The sequence below is a fragment of the Corvus hawaiiensis genome, chromosome Z, assembly GCF_020740725.1.
Source record: "Corvus hawaiiensis isolate bCorHaw1 chromosome Z, bCorHaw1.pri.cur, whole genome shotgun sequence".
NCBI lineage: Eukaryota > Metazoa > Chordata > Aves > Passeriformes > Corvidae > Corvus > Corvus hawaiiensis.
Genome location: NC_063255.1, coordinates 52,384,846 through 52,405,808, shown reverse-complemented (window position 1 = coordinate 52,405,808; position 20,963 = coordinate 52,384,846). Strand labels below are relative to the sequence as shown.

The 20,963-nt window shown below is 40.3% G+C and overlaps 1 protein-coding gene across 5 annotated transcripts in view; it reads right to left on the bottom strand.

The window, feature by feature from the left end:
- SEMA6A (semaphorin 6A) overlaps positions 1-20,963 on the bottom strand; it is a 119,180-nt gene that overhangs the window by 82,425 nt on the left and 15,792 nt on the right. Inside the window, exon 1 of one of the 5 annotated variants that reach the window (XM_048290639.1) lies at positions 3,911-4,006. The exons of the other annotated variants lie outside the window; for them this stretch is intronic. The gene's annotated coding sequence lies outside the window, so the exon portion shown is untranslated. Of the gene's footprint in view, positions 1-3,910; positions 4,007-20,963 lie in introns of those variants that run through there. 5 annotated transcript variants of the gene reach the window in all.

Below are 20,963 nucleotides of genomic sequence, written 5' to 3'. Positions count from 1 at the left end.
AGTCAAGCAATGTCCTGCATCATCCAAACAAAACTGTGCACTACACAGCCCTTCAGTGCTATCATTTCTATTGCCGGCTGGACCTTCCTATAAACTAGTGGACTGTAAATTACTTTTTGTCTGCCTTTGCTGAAAAAATAAAGTTTTGGCTACAACCCATACGGCAAAATACTGCTTGAGATTAAAACAGTGCTACCAATAGAAAGAAAAAAGGAATACCTCCACCAGCAGATATTATTGTACTGGAGTTCCTTTTGGTTACTCTTTCCTCAACTTGTGTTTTATTTCAAGAATGCTATGTGCTGTGCAATTTTTATTAAAAAGGCATTGTCTTGAAAAGTTGTCCACATACACAACACACACATGCGTGGGTGAAGGAGATTTTTAAAAATTTTTACAGGTACCAGAGAAGCTGTTCCCAACTGCAATTCTTCTGATTCAAATACATAAGTCTTCTTTGGCCCCATTTTTAATCTAAGCAAACATTTTAGTTACTAAACTGCAAAAATACTGACAGCATTCCTACAGCATAACAGCATCCATAACTGATTTCCAACACCCTAAACTTCTCACATCAACATTTTGGGATCAAATGAATACATTCAACTGTTGACCTCCAGCCCAGTACCAAGTCCTTAAAAACTGAATCATGCACACATGCACACAGATGGGATGCATTCCCTAAGACAGAGGAGCTATTGCTCGCAGTTTCAGTGGGGACACGGCTTTGGAGCACAGTTTTGCACTTCAAGGAGCACAAACATGATGATTCATCTCACTGAGAAAATATTAAACTCAAAATCATGCATTTTTTTCGTTTTTCCATCTTTACCAACTGGTCTGTCAGAGCGACATTTTTTTCTAGTTATATGTACAAAAGTCACACAAATAACAGAAGAGTTGTTACTGAATCTTTTCCTAGTCAGATTTTAGAAAAACACTAATGTTTGAGAAATCCTGCTCAGGATCTGGGAACAGACTACAGAATTAACCACTCAGTCTTGCTTCAGTACCAAGAAGAATGATGCCCCACATATTTCAGTTGTCTTATGAAAGATTTCCATCATTCTGTCCAATCAATCAAGTTAAGTTATATTTAATGTCTAGATTCAAACATCTTGGCTTAACCAGAATAATCTAATCATCACAACAAATTCACATTTAAAAGCAAACCTCAGTCACAATCTCTTGGACAAACTGAAGGTTTAATGTGCAAACAATTATCAGATTATACAACTAAAAGAATACGTTTCACTAGCAAGTAATTAAGTTTAAATTCCAGTGTAATGAGAAGGAAGATAGCGAACATTACTGCTCAGAAAGAGAGAAAACAAGAAAGAAGGAGAGAAAGAGAGAAAGAAAGAGAGAAAGCAAGAAAGAAAGAAAAGAAGAAAGAAAGACAAAAAATCAGTATTGAAGGACGAGAGTGTCATGAGCACCAGGGACAAAACAGAAGAACAAGAACAGCCATCTCAGCACATTACAGCTTTCTGCTAAAGCCACAACCAGATCTGGTACAATATAAATGGCAGCAGCACTTCCCTTGGGACTGCAATGTTGTGTGAAGCTTCACGCAAAACACTTCACTGATGTCTCTTTGGGACCAGAGGAGGCTAAAGGTCTTTTTTAGCTAACTGCTCTAATCCTCCCATCACCTCCTCCCAAACCAACACTTACCGTCTTCTTCAAAAACAGCAGTAGTTAAAAGCCTAACTATGCACTGCTTCAAGGATCTCACACTTGGTAAAGCTCTGGAAGTTTCATTTCTACTAAAAATAAACTTCATAAAGCTTACTAGTCTGTATTTTTGGTATCCAAAAGCAATGAAGGCTCCTGAGAGACTAGCAGGTATCCCTGAAAAAAGGAATAAACACCACCACACCTCAGTCTTGCATTGCTTACCACTTACTCCTCCCCTCCCCTTATTTTGCTGACAGCAAGATGGACAATACATGAAAATTTGATTCTCAGTAAGCTGAGTAATGCAAATTAGCTTAATGAAATAGATGACTTTGTGTATGTCCCTTTGATACTGATTAAGCTCAAGTATCCACTCAGCTAATGACTAAAGCAATACCATGAGAGCTCTTGTGGAGGTGTCATAGCTATACTTCTTTTTTTTTCAGTAGCTCTTTGCTCAGCATTTATTTCTACCTCAATCCCCCTGTCCAGGCCAGCCTCCAAAGAGCAGGCAGGAGCAGTCAACAGCTTAAGACATGAGTGACGTAACATAAAAATCTGCAGTTACTTTACACAGCTTGGGCCTCAACATAAAAAGGCGATATGCCTTTGTGCCTCCAGTTTTCAAAGCAGATTACCAGTGTGCTGCAAGGGGCTGCTTTGACTCTGTAATTATAGCCATCTTAATAATGATCTGCTCCATGGCTGCCTACTGCTGGTGCCCAGACAGTTTAATCACTATGCATTCAGCTGTAGAGAACTAGCTATCCTTCCTGTCATTTGAAACATGGGACATGTTGTGTGAAGGCGGTGTAAACGAGCTTCCCCTGAACTAGCTGGCAAATACACTTTCACCATTTAAAGCCCAAATTATAAAATAGACCAGTAAAAGGGATAATGCATTGCCTCTTGCTACAAAAAATGCTTTACCTCTGCTGCACTAGATGAACAGTCACTCCTACCAAGCCCATACATATATTATTCATTGAGCACCAGCTGTGTGCTTGGCACTGTACAGACACAGAGAGATGTGCTCCTCTCTCCTGGGAAGCTTTTACAGTCTAAAGTAGTGGAGTTTGGCATTCATTCTGCCTGTAGAAATCCCATTGACTTCACTATGGGGAGCAGTTGCAGAAGCAGGTATTATGGCATTTGTAGAGCCAGTGTAGTATCAACTGAGAGGTACAGTGAGAGGTAACATTCAAGCTGTGTTCCTACAGGAGCTGTGTTTTAGGCCCTGAGGAAACTACTGTGAAGACTGACACTGAGGGGTTGGAATGTACTAGAACATATCATGCAAAAGCAAAAAGATGATGCAGTGTCCCAAATCCCCTTCGTGCTGATGCTGGCTGCATCTGCCCACACCCCACTGCTGTGCGGTTGCTGTCTTAGTATTTTCTCATACTACAATGCTTTCAAGGCAATCCTGATCCAGTAACATCCAGTGATGGAGGAAACAATACCCTATATCCTCCAGTGCTGGGGATTTGCGAGCACTCGTAGCCAAACACTACATGCAGGCCCAGCGTGAGTGAGAATGAGGCATGAATCACCACCACAACATCCAAAACATATTTTAGACTTGAAATGAAATCCTACTCTCAGACTTGTACAAAGATTTCCACAATGAAGAATATAAGTGGCTGAAAGTACAGTTCTATTTACATGTGGTGGATGGAAGAACCTGGAAAAGAAATGGGGAAGAGCAAGAGCAAAGAGGGGAAAAAAGGAAGCAGACCTGAGTGCAGGCACTGGGAAGAAGAGAACAAATACTGTGAAAACTGGGAGCTGGAAGTTCAGGCAGGTGAAACAGGCTAAGAAGGGAGAGCTGTTATGGCACCTGGACATGTAGGGAGATAAAAGATTGGCAAGTGGGAGAAAGCAAAAAATAAAAAGGTGAGAAGGGTCTTTCAAAATTAAATAGCTGTAAAAAGGCTGTGAGGCAAAAGGACAGATGCAGGTGTATGTAACAGGATCTCTAGAAATGAAGGAATGCAACTATTAGCAAAGGGAGAAGAAAGAGAAAAGATTCAGAGGATTCCTAAGAAAATGGAAATGAGAAAAGGACATCAGCTGGATGGAAGGAATCAAAGAAATAAGAAAGCACATTGTTTAAGGCTGTTGTTGTGTATCACACTCCTTTTCATTTGGAGTGTGTGCTTGGAAATTTGGTCTCTCGGGTCTGTGATATTTTTGTTTCTTTACTAACACATCAACTTTTTAAACTCACAGAAATGTTCAGAGAGAGAAAAGGACAGAAGGAAGTCTTCTGTGTATTGACTGATGCCACGTAGCACAGGAGGCAATGATGTTGTCTTCCCAGCAGCTGGCTCCCAGGAAAGCTGTGGGTATGAATATGATGGCTATGTCAAAACACAGTTCATGGTTTGTGTCCTGTGCCTCACTACAAGATAAAAGACAACTCCCCAACACTTCTGTCAGCATCTTGCTGATCACAAGCCATCTAAATACATTAAAATACATTAAAAACCTTCCTAAATGCACTCTTGAGTCCAGTGTATCTGACATTCAGAATCAGCAATCACTGCATTTGTCTCAGAGATGAAATTTAATTACAAAGGAAGGGGAAAGTAGTATTTAGATCATGGGTGAGAAGACATGTAGTCCACCAAACAGCATTCTTATATCTACACTGAAAAACCTGGAGACTTACTGAGCCAAGGGAACTTTGCCTATGCAAACTGTCCTTATGCTTCAGAGATGAAGGATTTGGTGACTGGGCCCAGCCCCCTGTGTGTATCCATGTGTGTGTTGATTTATATAGTAATCGTGTCTGTCGCCTGTAGCACTGGGACTTGTTATAAAAACACAGGAAAACATCCTCCTGCCCAGCACTACCACAAACCTCAGTCAGCAGCTTCCTTGGACTGGACTGACAAATGGCCCACAAGGAGGAAGAAAAGAATTCTAATCCTCAAGGTACAAGAGAGAAGAGCAAGACGAGAGGGACAGAAGTGGGGGAGAAGGAGAGGCAGAGTGAAGGGAACCTTCATGAAATAAGAGAGACTGGATATATACAGTAAGCCCAACACAATATGCACCTAACCTGCCTCATGAGAGTTGAGTGGGTGAATCTAACTGGAATAGACCTCTATTTTCATACAGCTGCAAAGAAGCATGCTTCCCATGAAACCATCATAAAACCCTCATCTTCAGGGTTGATTTAAAAATTGTAACTCAGCTGTTGCGATTTGTATCGGACTTGAATTTGGCAACCCCAGACATCAAGTCAATTCAAACTGAGAAGGGGACATACAATGCTCCGTTTTACAGCCTGAAATTGTACTTTCAAGGGTTTAAAATGTTTTCTACACCACTACAAAGTGAATACAAAGTATTAGGTTAGTTTTTAAAATGCAAGTTTAGTTTAGTTCTCAATAGTCTGTAGAAAGATTGAAAAGATCCACTTGGAAATACAGAAAATTCAGAATTTTTATTCTCAAAAAACCCCAACCCCCTGACCCCCCAAAAAACCCAAACCAACAAACAAAGCACAGATATTTAAGACAAGAACATGTAAGTCCTTTGATAGTGGTATGTCACTTAACAGCCAGCCATGCTGTTATCAAACTCATTGCTTGTTTGCATACAGTCATTCATTAATTTCCATGCTTTTAAAAAAAATTGTGTCATATTCTAATGGGGTTGTATCTCCAACACAAGGCACAAAAGTTAGTATCCCACATGGCAAAGATCAGGAGCTGTGCACTCTTACACTTTCAAACTGTTAAAAATATGCAAACTGTGTGTCTGGATCCTGAAAAACATAGGCAGATGAAGCTGCCATTTTATTTAATAGAGTCAGTGGGAGCGTAGCCAGCAAGTCAGACCTTATGAAATTAATATTCTGCACTAGCTAGGCTGTGAGTTTATGTTATAGGATGTGTTGGGCAGCGTGAAACACAACATACCAAATTCAGCCTCACACAACCTTACAGCAGGAACGTTCTGTTTGTTTATATGGAAACGTTACTACTAAACAAGCACTGGAACCACTGAAGTCTGGCTGTTAGGAATTTGTGTCCTGATGCTGATGTCTTTAAAAGGCTAGTTAGCCACACACACACTTTCCCTCTCTGAAGCCACTCTTTCACCTTCTTGCCTGATTCTGAGAGAAGCCTTGGAAAATAACTATCTTGCAGGCTGAGCTAAGTAAACCCGAAAATTCACAAGTTACTGGGAGCTGACAACCACCTATACACAGACAATGTGATCACACATGCCTTGTTCCTTTAGGATGTCAGGCTAAAAATACAGCCATTTGCATTAATTACTAAGAAGAATTTTAGCTCTGAACTACAGTGGGAATTGTACCCTTAGTTGCACAAATTTAGGGATGGAGGATGAATGAGGCTGAGCTATCTCTGATCCCCCTCTCTTGCAGATTTCAGACACTTCCTTCACCCTGTCCTGACACAGTTGTTTGTGCTTAATTTTAATTTCCTGTTAACTCATAAGCAAACAAAGCACCCTCTCCACTAGCTCTGCAATCCCGGCTTGGCTGACTTTAAATAGATGAGGCTGACCAGATACTGGCCATCAGCTCAGCAAAGAAAGAGCCATTGTGTGAGAGACCCGCAGTCACCGCCAGGGACCCAGACAGCACACTGCCCATCACAGCCTCACTGCCAGCGTTGAAGAGGTGGTTTTGGAAGACAAGAAACATGGACCTTTATCACGTCGGGAAAAGGGTCATGATGCAAAAATCGCAGAATAGATGCTGGCAAGTAGACAAAAATTTGTTATGTATTTACAAGGATTGTAATGGGAAAGGTACAGGCAGAGTAAATACCTCAATCCTCCACACAGAGATGTGGCAGATCTCCAAGCCCAGCTTCTCCTGAAAAACTCAATGTGTCAGTGTTACCTGCAGGTACTACTTCAGTGTCAACAGCAAGATGTTCTCAGCAGCAGAATAACAGCTGCACAATAGGAGCAGCAACTGAATGGTTGAACAGCTCTTTTTACAGGCATGGTGTGACAAAAACCTGGTGTTCTTTTGTGCTTCACAAAGGCCCTACTTTGCTGACTCCAAGTTCAAATCTCACGGGCTATTAGGAAAAGGAAGAAGGACAATGCATTAACATGCATGGTAGAAAAGAATGTGCTCTATTCTGGAAACCAAGCCTGCACTAGAAGCTGTGTTATGTCCTATATACCAAGGCAGAAGCTGCTTTCATGTCAATAAAAAGGTATGTATTTTGGCATGCAAGGATCGTACATTTTGTCAAGTGTAACTCAAGCTTGATTTTCATGATGAGGTGCTAAACTGAGGGTTTTCCCCTCACTAGTGCTCCCCAACAGGGACAAACACAGGAGATACAAAGCTATCACCAATTGGTGGTCTTAGAATTTATTTTTTAAAGGTTGGGAAATGTGTGATTTTTACCAGTTCCCAATTTTTTCTCCCCAAAGAATAAATCAGCCAAATAACTGATAGGTGAAACTCCCTTAAGATTGCTTAGTCGAACCCTGTTAGCAGACAGCTAAGCCACTGCTGACTAATTTGAATTGCCCTTGAGGAACAAGAAGCAAAACAAAATAAAGCATCAGAAAATAAAAGCAGAGCAGAACAGGAGTGGCTCTTCAAAGTGGAAAGTGAGTAGCAAAAAGAAATATCAGGTCTCAAAAGTTCCAAAAGTTTTTGTTTGTGGATGTTATTTTTGTTTGTTTGGGTTTTTTTTTTTTGTAGGATTTTGTTTTTGTGTGTATGTGGTTTTTTTTTTTAATTTTTTTGGTGGTTTTTTTTTTTTTTTTTTTTTGAGTGGTGGGGGGGCAGCTCTTTAATGTTCTCCTCTTAACATTCAAAGCCAACTTCTACCCAGGAGTGGGATGCCAGGTAGATGTGCTGAGCAATATAGGGGAGATTCACCTGCAGCCACCTGTCCACCAGCACATTATCTCATCTTTGGGTCCCCCTGTCCCAATCTCACTTATGACTTTGCTGAGAATTCCAGGATTGCCCAAGACCTATGTTTACATATTCGCAAATCAGTGTTGCAATGTAGTACCTGCTTCACAAGGAAGTTACAAGCTTCCATTAATTCCTATAATGTACTTCAAGACAGTCAAATAAAGGATGCCAGGCAAGAGTATGATAATGTTATTGTGCCTTGGGAATCCTTCCCTTTCCTAGCTGGCACAATTCTACATTTTACCCGCTTAATTTTAATCTCTCTTAGCCCTTGGGCTACAGTTTATTGCTCTGTCTCTAAATTGAGGCAAAAAACCTCTTTGCAAATATATTTCTACGAGCAAAGCTGAGTCAGTGTCAAAGTTTTGAGTGTAAACTACAGGAATTCAAACATGCCAAACTGACAGTAACACAAAAACTCAGCTGCCTCAACTCTGCTGCAAAAACTCTTTACGGAGCTCACTAAAAGATGACAAAGTGCTTGAAGGTCAACAATTGCTTTTGTGCCATATGGGCTGAAGGCTGAGCATCCCTGTGAACACTTGCAGAGATTTGGGGGTGGGGACAGGTGCAGGTGCAGGCTGTAGTGAGAAAAAACCCAGCAGTAAAGGAAAGCTTGAATTACATGCTGGCCTTGGTGAAGCAAACTACTAATTAACTGAAATTAGCTGAGTTTAAAAATCATGAACTTGTTGGAAGTGAAACCAGATAATGCAGTCCTTCTGTCTATCAGTCATACAAAAACAAGGTGTTCATTCTGAGAAGAAAAAGAACAACTGCAAAGAGATTTCACTTGAAAGCCACGATGTTCTGAATAAATAATTTGTATGACCATACATAGAAGGATGACACAAATCATGCAACACATACATTATACAACTATATATACTAAAAATATAGTTGAAGTAACTGCTAGAAAGATTGCCATGGACATAGGAAAGGGTTAATTATTATGTACTGAAGATGATAATCCAGCCACATAACTTTTGTCTTCCAGCACTTAACAAATTATTGTCATTACAAGTTCAAACACTGTAGTAGTTCTAGCACACTTGCTGCTGTCTTACATGTGGCTGGATATCTAGGACAGGAAAAGCTCTAAATTCTGCTAGCTGCAAAGAAGATTGAATTATCCACACGGGAATTCTCCTGTGTAGCTGTATCACACCCTTGTTCCCATGTTTTTTTTGCTTTCTGCAACCCCCATTAGAAAATTAGTGCTCTCTTATTTCAGTGAGTTATTTCACTTTCCAGGTTTCATAAAATCCCTCCAGTCTCAAGGAGAGCATTTAAAAATGTGCAACAAACCCTACTGTGGTGGAACGCAGAAAGTGCTTTTGATGGTCCAGAGACTCTGAGGACAATCTCAGCCCTCACTGATGTTTATTCACTGACATGGTGCTCCTTTCAGCAGACCAAAACAAAGGACTTCAAGCTTCAGTTTACCAGAAGATATGCAGTCTGCTAGTCCCAGCAAAGGATACCATGCTAGCAGTAGTGAAACCTATGTAGGAACTCTCCCTGTTTAAATTCTCCTCTGCAGCAAAATTCCACATTAGGGTCATCTCACTGAAGTAAAAGATTCTTTCCTAACTGCCACCAGGTAGACTCATACTAAATAATGGTATTGGATTCAGTGGTATAATTCCTGACTTCCTCTGCTGTGAGAATGAAATAAGTTACAACATGCTTTTTACTAGAATTCAATGGACAGCTAAACTCCATGGTTGCCATCAGAACCCATACATTTTTAGCCTTTGCAGTGCTTAATAACATGGTTTTTACTAAGCAAGCTGTGGTCTTTCCTCCTGAAATAATAAATAATATATTTAATGCATATTGTCTACTGCCCTCACACTTCAATTTTTTTGCTGTTTTTCTCTTTGCCTAATGAATTGAAAAGCCTGATTTAAAAATGGCTAAGGAGAACAGGTAAGTTCAAGTTTGAAGAATTCTTGTTTTCAAAAGTCGCACTCATGAAGGTCGTGGCATTTCCCACATCAAAGAACTTTCAGAATACCTTAATTTCACCTTTTTTTTTTTTTTTTCTGACAGGATTTGTATTTCATTCTTTGCTCCTTAAAAAGCTCAGTTGTCCAGCTACAAGGCTGCTTTCCCTTTTTGCACTCACATTTGTTGACTCAACTTGTGATGAATAATCAACACGTTAAAACAAGCTGATAAATCTGAGTTTCCATAGATCCCAGCACTGTGACTAGAGACCTGTTTGAGCCTATGTGGTACTTTTGTTTATTTGAAGATTATAAAAAGTTGTGCAGATGAAATAAGGGGAAAAGCATATGCCTTCACCTTCTAGCAAGAAGTTCATTTGAAGGCAATTAAGGTGACGACAGGTTTGAAAGAGTGCCAGCTGCAACTGGCGCAACTTTAGAATATGAGAAGGTGTGCTTCTTATTTTTTTCTGGCCAGACCTGAGCAACTGTATCCTGGATACACTCCTTGTTAATGTACTGAAACAACCCTTGTCACTAGGGATTCCAGCTGGACTGTTCTGGGATTCACTTGCAAGCTGAACTTGGGACATCAAAGGTGATTGGACTCTTCCAGATTTTCTCATCCTCCATTTCCCTTTCCATTTTGAGAATTTGTTTTCAGTTGAAGGATTACCTCCATCTCTGCTTTCACCTTTGTTCGTCATTAAAATGAACAGAAGAAACTGCAAGCTATGTACATACCAGAGTTAGTATAAAAACGTTTAAACTACTACAGGCTTTCCAAACCAGGAAGTAGCATATACTGCTCTTAGATACACACAACTGATGTGTGCACTGGTACTTCTTCTGAATTCCAGCTTTCAGAGCAGCAGAGAAGGCAGCCTTGATCCACATGTGAGAAGAGATGGATCTGCATCAGAAGCAGTTCTGTCTGCTGCCAGTTCAGAGGTCTGAGAGCACAGACAGGGAGTAATGAAGGGCACCCCTGCTGTTTCATCCCCAGATAAATCTACACGTTCAGAACAGTCTGCCAAGAACCTGGAACAAAATCACAGCTAGTGAGAGTTTTTCCACTGACCTCACAAGAACAAGTATTGGTGTCTTGCTGTGAGGCTCACACTCATACTGACGCGACCAGGAAAGCACCCATTTTTCCTTAAGATGAAGAACAGCAAAGCACCCATTCTTTTAAGATGAGGATATGATGATGGATATTTCTGCCTATTTTGTACATAAAGTCCATAACAAAAGCTGAAAAAGATGCAAGTTTAGCAGCTAATCATGTAGTTAGATCTACAGATGATTGGTTCCACTGACACTCATTCCCAAGCACACACCATAGCTAACATTTTCTGTTGCTGCAAGAATAGGCATCATTAAAAACCATTTAACTATCAAAACAGCTCTGCTAGTGATGATTATTTTTGTATTAGCAGGTTAATTATCAAATTATTTTCAATGATACAGAAAAATGAACACAAGTCTTTTCCTTCAACGTAAGAGTAAATTTTTGGTTTAGTGGTAGTTGCTGGTGTTGGGAAAAATTAAGAACAAGCTGCAACTGGAACTCCAGCTGAAATCCTGAACCCCATCCACATTGTGTTCACATTTGCATAAATAATGCTTCATTTCTATGCTGGGCTTATAATTTTCAAAGTAAGTGTGTTTATTAATACGATGTAGGGATCAATCAGCAAATAAATTATCTTCTTCTCAGGGATCTCCTAAACTCAGAGGATTCAGGTTTTCCTCAAAGACTCATTCTACAATGGCTCAAAGAGCCTGAAGATCAGACCTCTTAAGATGTTATCACATGCTAGAAGACAAGGGCAAATAATCAAGAGGTAAAGAGTCAAAATTTAAGCAAAAAATAGAAGAAGGAGAAGGCATCACTGCAATCAAGATGTAGAGAGAAACGCAGTTGAAGTTACAGAGGGAAAAGGAGAAGGCTTGAAATATGAAACCTTCAGAGGAAGAAAGGATTTGGTTGAACTGCAGTAAATATTAGAAGCTTGTACTGAGATACTGAGAAAAGTCAAGACAATTGAAGAAAGATGTAAATTCAAAGGTAATTCTTAAAACATACTAATCTTCCAAAGCATGCAGAGTTAAGACTCCTTCAGAATAAGATCATTCATGCAGGGGTCAAGGCAGTTTAATTAAAACCTAGTTGTACATAATGAGTCTTACCTATCTGTGTCCTGGAGAATAAGCACATGGTGACATACAGAAATGGAGATATAAGAAAATAAGACACAGAGGAAATAAGAGACCTGAAAATATAAGAGACCTGAAAATATAAGAGACCTGAAAAGTCTGTTTGGCAAAATAATGGTGAGACTCCATCCTAGCCAATGAGATCCTCATCTTCTGACAACCTGTACCCAGTTTCTCCAAAACCTGCATATGCATTGCTGGTAAATTGTAAAGGTTTGTTCTGCAGGTTCAGGAAGAGATTACATCCTAGAAGGTTCCTGTGGATGTGAAGATCACATAGCCTGCTGTGACTAATCAGCTGGATATCCTGTGCATTACTACAGGAAATAATGAAAAGCAGCAGAGGCATTTCAAGTAAGAGCACAGGATATTTCACCTCCCCTGTTCCTGTTATTTTAAAATTTAGCTTAGAAGGTAAGAGCACAGAACTTTGACACAAAATGAACTGTTCCTTCACACACAAACCCGCTTCCCATCTCAATCCTGCCAGCAGAAATTTGCAAGTACCACAAATTCCTTTCCAGCCACCCATGTGACACCTGGACACACAAGTTGTTTCTCTTGCTCCTTTCAGACAAAATTTTTGTGATTTTTTTTTGTACTGTAAACTACAAGACCTCACTGAACAAATAAAACAAAAGTTCCTTCTCTCAAGCAACTTGTGGAATTCTCCGATAAGGATATGGCCAGTACAAACAACTGCCTGATGTGGGGTAACTCTTTCCACCATTTCCAGCCAGTCATGTCTGGAGTCTCTATTTACCCTGATAGAAGACGGCTCCAGACCTATCAGCAGAGAATTCAGTCCTGTGGAGTGCAGGTGTTGTACTCCACAAGGCATGCAAGAATGCTGAAGTCTACTGTAATTAGTTTCCAAATTCAGTCTGGCAGTTTAGTATGACTTATGTGCAATAAGTAACGAAAACAAAAAAATGTGTCCTAAAATTAAAGAGAGTTGAAAATGAAAACAAAGCTAAGAAATATTTCCTTAACCCTTCTTGTTTCACAATGAAGAACTATTTCTGCTTTTGAACTACAAATCATCAACAGCACTTTTTTGTCCAGCTCATAGAGGTTTTTTGGTTCAGCCCCTTTCAGCATTGTCATCTGGGCTCTGAGGGTAAACTGGACACAGATCTCTGCAGCTGAGCTGCAACGAGATTATTTTCAGAAAGAGAACTGTCTGATGTTGGCACAGAGCTGCCAGGTTGTGTCCTTAACGACTGCCTCCCAAAACACCACAATACGGGAAATAAAGCAGGGAGAGAGGCTGTGAACAATGCCTCTTTGTGTCCTACCGATTTCCAGGAATAGTATGGCCGGCCCCAGGCTGTGACACTGTTTTCACACACCTCTCCCCAGCACATCCCTGAGCCAGGCTTTCATAACCAAGGGCTGCTCTAAGGGGCCGTCACTCCACGTGCCAGGTTCCTGCGGGCTTCTGCCACTCTCGGGAATCTTACAGGCTATTATGAGCAATGGGAACTTTCTTCTAGAGAGTCTGCAGTCAAGGTCTATAGCTTCCCCTGCTCCTTTCAAATCTTGAAAATTACAGTATTGTTACTTCTCTAAGGAAGGAGTTTCAGAGCACAGAAAATTAGCTTTGTGAGACTGGGTTGAATAATACCTTCTAACCACTGTGAATTCCAGCAGGAAATTAATTCCCACTAACTGACTTTATTTCGTAAGTGTTCATACACTACAATGGTTGGCTGCAAAAATGGTTTCTACAGGAACTGAAGAGGTAAGTTTTTTTCAATGACAAGTAATTATCAAATATTTGGTTTTCTTGTAATGAACAGAAATACCATTTAGCATCATATTAATATATCTACTTTATCTGGGGACTATATCTTGTATGTTGAAAAAGTGCAAAATCTTAATATCCCTAACATCCATAAATCTATCTGATTAATTTCTGAACATTATCAGGAAATACCTATGTTTATGGTTTTTATAGTCCTTTTCAACTTCTCTACAGAAATAATCTGGTCAATGAGTTAATTTCCTGAAATATTCCATAGGACCAACAAGCACAGCTTTGTGTGAGCTTCATATATAACGTAAAACAACAGTGAACCTACATCAAACAAGGGAGTGAGTGTATTAGAAGACTCTGAAAAGCAATTTTTAGACTCTGGCAGAGCCTTGTGCTGACAGAGCCACAAAGGTTCTGCACAAAATCCCCAAGTGACTACTGGTAAAGCTCTGCACACTGAGCTGTGATGATGCTCCTCCTATTCCTGCACTCTAATGCCTACATGCAGTGGGGTAAAAATACTTTTCCCTGTCAGCTTGCACTACAGGAGCACCTTGCTGCTGTGGGCACGGGGCTGCTGCAAGTTCATTCACCAGACAAATTTACTACACTAATTCCCAGCTCTTCAGCAGTTTGTTTTAGTGGTGTCATTGCTAGATTGCTATTTTTTTTTTTTTAAGGGTAACCTGCAGATGATACTTCTTTTCCCAGTGATAGGCTGACTACTGATGACAAATTTCTTGTAAAAATTTCAAGAATCTAACTGCAATGTCACCTGTCTCATATTCTAGATGAGTGGTAAAAAACAATTTTGTGAGCGTCATGGTGTTCCCAATTTCCTTCTTGTGCTGCCTGAATTTTTATTGCACTCCTGAATTTTTAAAGTTATTCTAAGAGTTTCTTCTCAGAAGTACAGACTCACAAAAAGACTCCTTGAACTTAAGACACTTTTTCTTGGTTTATTTTTCCTTTAAATATGCAAAGCAGATGCAGATGTCTGCTTGCATTTTTCAACCATCTGCTTTAATAACTAGCTACAGGACGGACTCTACACTGACCTTGTTTTCCAGTCTCTGAGTATATGGATAAAGCTGTTTAAAACATGATTTAAATCCAACGACTGACTTGCAAAAAGCAGGCCTGGAGTCTGAAGGCACACTATTAGTTTCACACACTGTCTGCTCAAAGGGAATGTCTCCTTTTTTACATACCTGACAATGAGTGAACAGTAACATCAAAGTTTATAAACTCTTTATTTCTTTATTCACCAAGTGATCTTTTGTTTTAAGAGGCAGTTGACAAAGACATACCCTTTTTTAAGAAACCCAAGAATCACTAGAAGATTACTTGCCAGCTAATACAATGGATATTTATATCTTTAAAGAAAAGTTCTCCTGTGTGCCAGTTTTGCTAACCCGTATAATTTTTTATCACAAGGCTATATAACATTGGGTATTTTCTTTGATGGTCTGGCTTCTGAAATGAAGATATTAAATTAATTTTTCAGGAGTAAGAGAACTCTTTGGTCCCTTGAGACATGTTGCAAGCTTCCCTATTTCATCATTTTGAATATCTGATCAGGAAAGCTTGGTAACACCATGTCTCTTCACATTTCCAGAGACTCCAGAAAAACAACACTCCTATGAATGTTACAAAAGACTTTGTGACGTATTTTATCACCACTCATCAGAGACCCAGGTTAAGGAATTCAAACCACTGATAGAAACGAGCTTTCTGAGTACCACTTCTTGCAGACAGAAGTGAGCTTGTTCTGGCCTGGAGCAGAGTTCTGTGCAACCCAGCAGAGCCCATAGAGGGGTGGAGCGGGTTGGGGTGCCAGCACCAGATGGGCTGATTCCACCTGATGCCAGTGGTTTGTGGGGATTTTGCATCAACAGAAGTTGCAGAATCCATTTAAAGAAAAGACCATTGGTGCCTATCCTTGTAAGCAAAAAGTACAGGTCTGTGTGGCCTGCCCTGCCCTTCGAAAGCATCCTGCACCTTACAGTGCCATCAGGACTCCTTGAATATTCAGCAGTTCTGAAAGTCATGACACCTTTCTTAAGCCTCCACAAGTGCAAATTAAGCTAAACCATAAGAGCAAACCCCTGGAGAAAATAAGCCCCTTTATTCGTAAGAGAGGAAAAATTATCAAACACATCTCCAGTATGACATTCCCTTCAGCATTAACCTTTATTATTGAACAAAATAATAAAATCTACAGCTCCCTAGTATTTCCATTAAGAATACAGAGCAAGCAATTAATAGTGAACCTCTCCACATCCCTATATAGAAAAGAATATTTTTCTCTGTTTTGAAATAACTGGACAATATTTTTAGTGGTCAGCACCAAGCCATGATCACTGAAGAGATCAGAATCAAAATAACTGTAGGCACAGTGCCTTCCCTGCCAGTCCAGTTTTCCCATGTACAGGTAGAAAATACATCTCAGATAACTAACACACATTCCTCTTCTGCATAGTTGCACAAAGAAAAATTATTTAGCCATAGTTCCATTTTACTTTACAAAGCCTAGATCAGTCCTCATACACACTGAATATTAATGAACTACCAAGAAATAGAAAGCTCATCCTATAGAGCATACACATACCCTTCAACACCTTTCACAGATTTTAATGTCTTCAGATTTTCATAATCTCAATGCAATTTATTCCTAATGCCAATTTCTGAATTTGCAACTTCCTCACAGGGAAGACACAAAGGTAAGTACCACTTGTTTCCATCTAATCTCTGCAAATGCACCATCGAGCCTGATGGTTGCCACAAACTCAGCAACACTTGCGAGGATTGGCAAAAGGTTAAAAATGGATCTACTCCCTCAGGTATTACTGGATACTGCTAGACCTGCAGCCGTTTAATCCTTAGTCTTGAAATTAGCATCATGAGGTTAACTGTGGGAAGTCAGTCATTACTAATGCTATAGGGAATGTCCATGGAAATTACTGTGTTACCAAGGTGGCTGATGGGTACTTCAAATTTCCCTTTATTATTTGTTGCCTGTTTCCAGCAAAGAGCTAGAGTAGTAACACTGTATTTTTTTCATTCCGTCTGCATACAGAACTCCACCAGTAAATCTTTAGCTGAACAGCAGACAAAGGCACATGTCCAAATTTCTATATACCATCAGAACACTGGAATGGAGATACTGGCCATTATGACCAGAAGTTCATGTACCTTGCTATCCCATCTTTAGCAACAATCATGAACAAGCCTCCAGAAAAGAGCCAAGAACAGAAGCATTACTGAATGCTTGTAGCACTTCACAAATTTAAACTGTCTTATGGCTTTGTGCCATTTTCTACATATTTTTGTGAATATACAAATTTAGTGCTTTAGCTACCTCACGTCTGTCTACAGAGGTGGATAAAGAAGGGAAGAAAGGAAAAATCTGTAACTAATTAAAAATTCTAAACCTCAAAATGACCCAGTCTGAGGGGTTTTTTTATGCACATTAATGCTATACTTCTGGTACCTATGTAAGTCACATGGCTAGGAGGCAAACAGCATGTTTCTCCTAGGAGGTACGGAAATCTCTGTCTCTGCATACTGCAGAGCACTGATGCTTGATAGGGAGCAGTGAGTGAGCAGATACAAATCACCTGGGGGTCCAGCCATCTGCCTCTCACCCTACCAGATCAGAGGATCTCAGCTTCAAACCTATTTCCTGCCTCAGCAAAAAAAATGTCCTTTACCCTTGGCAAATGTACATCCAGGTGGGACACTCTTAATTTGCTGGGTAAAAAGTCAACCTTCCTATCCCAGACTGGGTTGTTTGTTTGTTTGTTTGGGGGTTTTCTCCTGCAAGAAAATGCCATCCGCCCAAACTATTCAAAAAGGCTGAAATTGCCAAAAGTAATCTTGGAGAAGAATTAGGAAGTAGATGTAAGGTGGTAATAAACGTTATTTAACTTCTGACTGTCATTCATCATAGATGTCACTGAGCACATGTAGCATACAAAAGAAACATTAAAAAAGGCCCTTCCCACGTGGCTTTTTTTTTTTTTCTTTTTCTGAATTGTAAGTTTGGTCTGGGTTATGTTTTACTTTTTTCTTTTTTTCCCCTTTTTTAATTTTTTTTAAATTATATTGCATTATCTGGCTTAGAAGGAACAAAACAGTATTTTACAAACTTTATTTCAATGTTGATAAAACATAATACAAACTCAGCAATTGCTTACCATATCTCTTCCCTCAAGACCACCCTGAAATCCTAAACAAGTCAAAAGGGCCATACTGAGAATAAATATCAAAGACATTGCCAAATATGCCTTTCTATTTAATTAGCAGCCAAGCCCATTAGCAGAAGAGCTGTATAGGAGAGTTTGCCTGCAGCCCTTGCTGACATCAAGGACTGCAGAGAAGTAGGTTGCAGTCACAGATGCAGAAAGCCAGCCAGTGCTGGCAGCAACAGCAGTAGATGGCAGAGCTGGGGACAGGGATGTCTGTCCTCTGATGCAGGTGTAACTCTGCAGCACACTCTGACGAGAAGTGAGATTTGGCATCTTTGGGGGGCACCCAAGCAATGGATTCACCAGCACAGAGCTCAAGTGGCAGAGCACACCCCTGTTCCCGTGGGAACATTTTCTGCATGCGGGAGGAATGGGTGGGAAAGACAGCCCTTGTCTACAGCATGCGGATGCTTGTCTTGTCCCACAGAGCACCACACGGTGAATAAACCAACACAGTCACGAGTGGTAAACAAACACTACCATCAGAAAACATATGCAATATCTGTGTGTGCGGGAGGGGATGACTGTCTGCACCTAGTCTGCACGGTGAAAGGGAATAGCTCACAATGCAGCCTCGGCAGCCTGCTTCTGGGTCAAACAGCCTGTCACTGAGCAGCACCATTTTTTACTTGGCTAGATTTTAGTACTTTTTCAGCACAAAGCAGCTAATACTCACAGAGTGCTCCAGGAACTGAAAAGACTATTTGTCTGAACTAAAGGCAGCTCATTGCAGCCTCTCCAAGAAGGAGCGTGTCCACGTTATTATTGCTGGGCTGTTGTTGAGGACATCTTAGTTCAAAATACCAATGAAATCTTCATTTACAACAATTTGAGGATTTCTTCAACCCTTTTCTATTGAGAAAATAAAATCTGGGGGACTTGTGTAGTCACAGCTGTTACTAATCAAATTTATTTAAGAGAGTAATGTGAAACAGCATGTTTGCGCAAGTTCATAATCACAGCAGAATTAAATCATTTTTACAGAGCATTTATTTGAAACGTTCTGTACACAAACTTTGAATATGGCAGAGAATATTTCCCTTACAGTTTAGGTTTGATTCCATTCCTGGAAACCACTATAAAACCCCTGCTCACTTGTGGTAGGGTTATTTATTTATGCTCAGTTTTAGTTTTAAGACCTGTGACAAACACCAGATTGCTCACGTTCGTCACGACACAGGCAGAGTCACTACACATCCTGCCCTGCCTCCTGGTACTACCCTGCCAGCATAACACACTCCTGGCTCACTCTGGAGCAGCCTGCTCAGCAGGTTTCCCCTCTGTAGGCATCCAGGTCTGGAGCTGGAAAAGGGGCTTTGAACATCACATGCCTCCTGGCCCATCTGCAGTTACAGCCACAGTGTCACAGTCACTTCTTAAAATGATGATCCTTGCATCAGTGTTACTCTTCCCTTACTGCAAAGATGAGCCCTGTACTGGTTGTCTGTACAAAGACAAGTCCTGAACATCTTGGCAAGAATTTTGGATCCAGCAGAGACCTGGAGGCCTCCTGCTTCCAGAGCCACTAGTTTCTCCCTTTCCCTTCCCCACCCACAAATCCCCTCTTTTAAAAAAACACATGCTGATAATTTTTAAAGGGGTATAATATACCAAAATCTAACTTTTAGGGCTTTTAGCCTTAGTGTTCACCAGACTTTTTCTTCTCCAGTAAGTCTACTAACTGTTTTCCTGAACCGTGTCAGGTGCAAGGACTTTTTTAAAGGGAGCTTTACTAGTTCAGTGGAAACTGGCCAAAAGCCATGAACTTGTTCCAGGCAGCTGACCGGCCAGCTGCAACAGGTGATGCCAATGCCCTTTCCTCATGGCTGAAACATGCCAACTCACCACAGGCCTGGCAAGAGGATCACACAGCCCGTTAGCAACTTCCCTTGAAACACACATATTTGTAAAGCCTCCTTCCACCTCTTTGCCCAAGCCTTAGTACAACTAAGTTGCTTACTGTCCTTGTTTTTAATGTCTCTTATCTCTGCATTGCTGTGTGTCAACCTTTTTTCCCCACAGAAAAAAACCACTTCTCCAAGCCAATCTCTCAAAATCCTTGGCAGTGATGGAAAACCTTCTTTACCAATAGCTTGTGAGAGAAGATGGGAGTCTCATGAGATTTCTGAGGGCAAGGAGAAACGTGGGGATGAAGAAGAATCACATCCGGGTTTTTTTGCTCCCCCACCCACCAAATTCTATGTGAATGGCAGAGAAATCAGGCAGAGAGACAAATGATGTCACTTCATCTCCCATGTGCCATCTGTTTTTTCCACTCCAAGCTTCTTATATACTTTAGATGGTGACAGCTCATCAGAAAGGAATCATCCCACAGCATACTGCTGTTTTGTAAGGCAGAGAGCATTTCCACCCTGCCCTCCTCTCCTCTATTTTGGCACTTCAGCTATTCCTCTGTACCAGCCCTGACTATATACCTACACCTACTCCCTTAATCCACCTCTTTTGAGAAATCTTCCACTTCTCAGCCTTGACCTTACAGCTACTTTCCTTGCCTCCTATAACCATTTTTTCCTTAAAAGTTACTCTAACATATCTGTGTTTGTCCCATGACTTGTGGGGGAAGTTGGGAGCTAGCAAGAGCAGTATGGCACCACAGCTGCATCCACTCATAATTTCAAGGTTTTTGGGTTTCTTGTTGACTTAGTCTTTATGTTATTTTTTCAAAGACAGTATTTTTGAGAGATTACACACAACAAAAGCACTGATATGACTCCATAAATTCAACTTCAACTTAATTAGCTGGAAGCATCTGTAAGAAACAACTTTCTCATTATTAAAATACTTTGAAGATTCAGTCAAAAAAAAAAAAAAGTGGTCAAGATAAAGTGGTATCTCAACTGAGACCATCTTAGTGGTTTTATTATGGAGGAAAAAAAATCCGCAAATTATTCATTGCTTGCAATCTCTCTTGCAAGCTCAGAGAGCAGGCATTAACCTGACACATAAACTTTTACAAATATTATTAGCACTTCAAAGACACCACAAATATTGAAGTAGATAAATTCTCTATTACTTATTCTCCTCCGATATATCCTTAAGCAGGACAACATAGGTTGTCATCTTCTGCCTGCTGAGTTATGGCTGATAATATGCATTAGGTATGAAGTATTCGGTTCAAGGAAAGGGCTTCATTTTAACTGATAAAA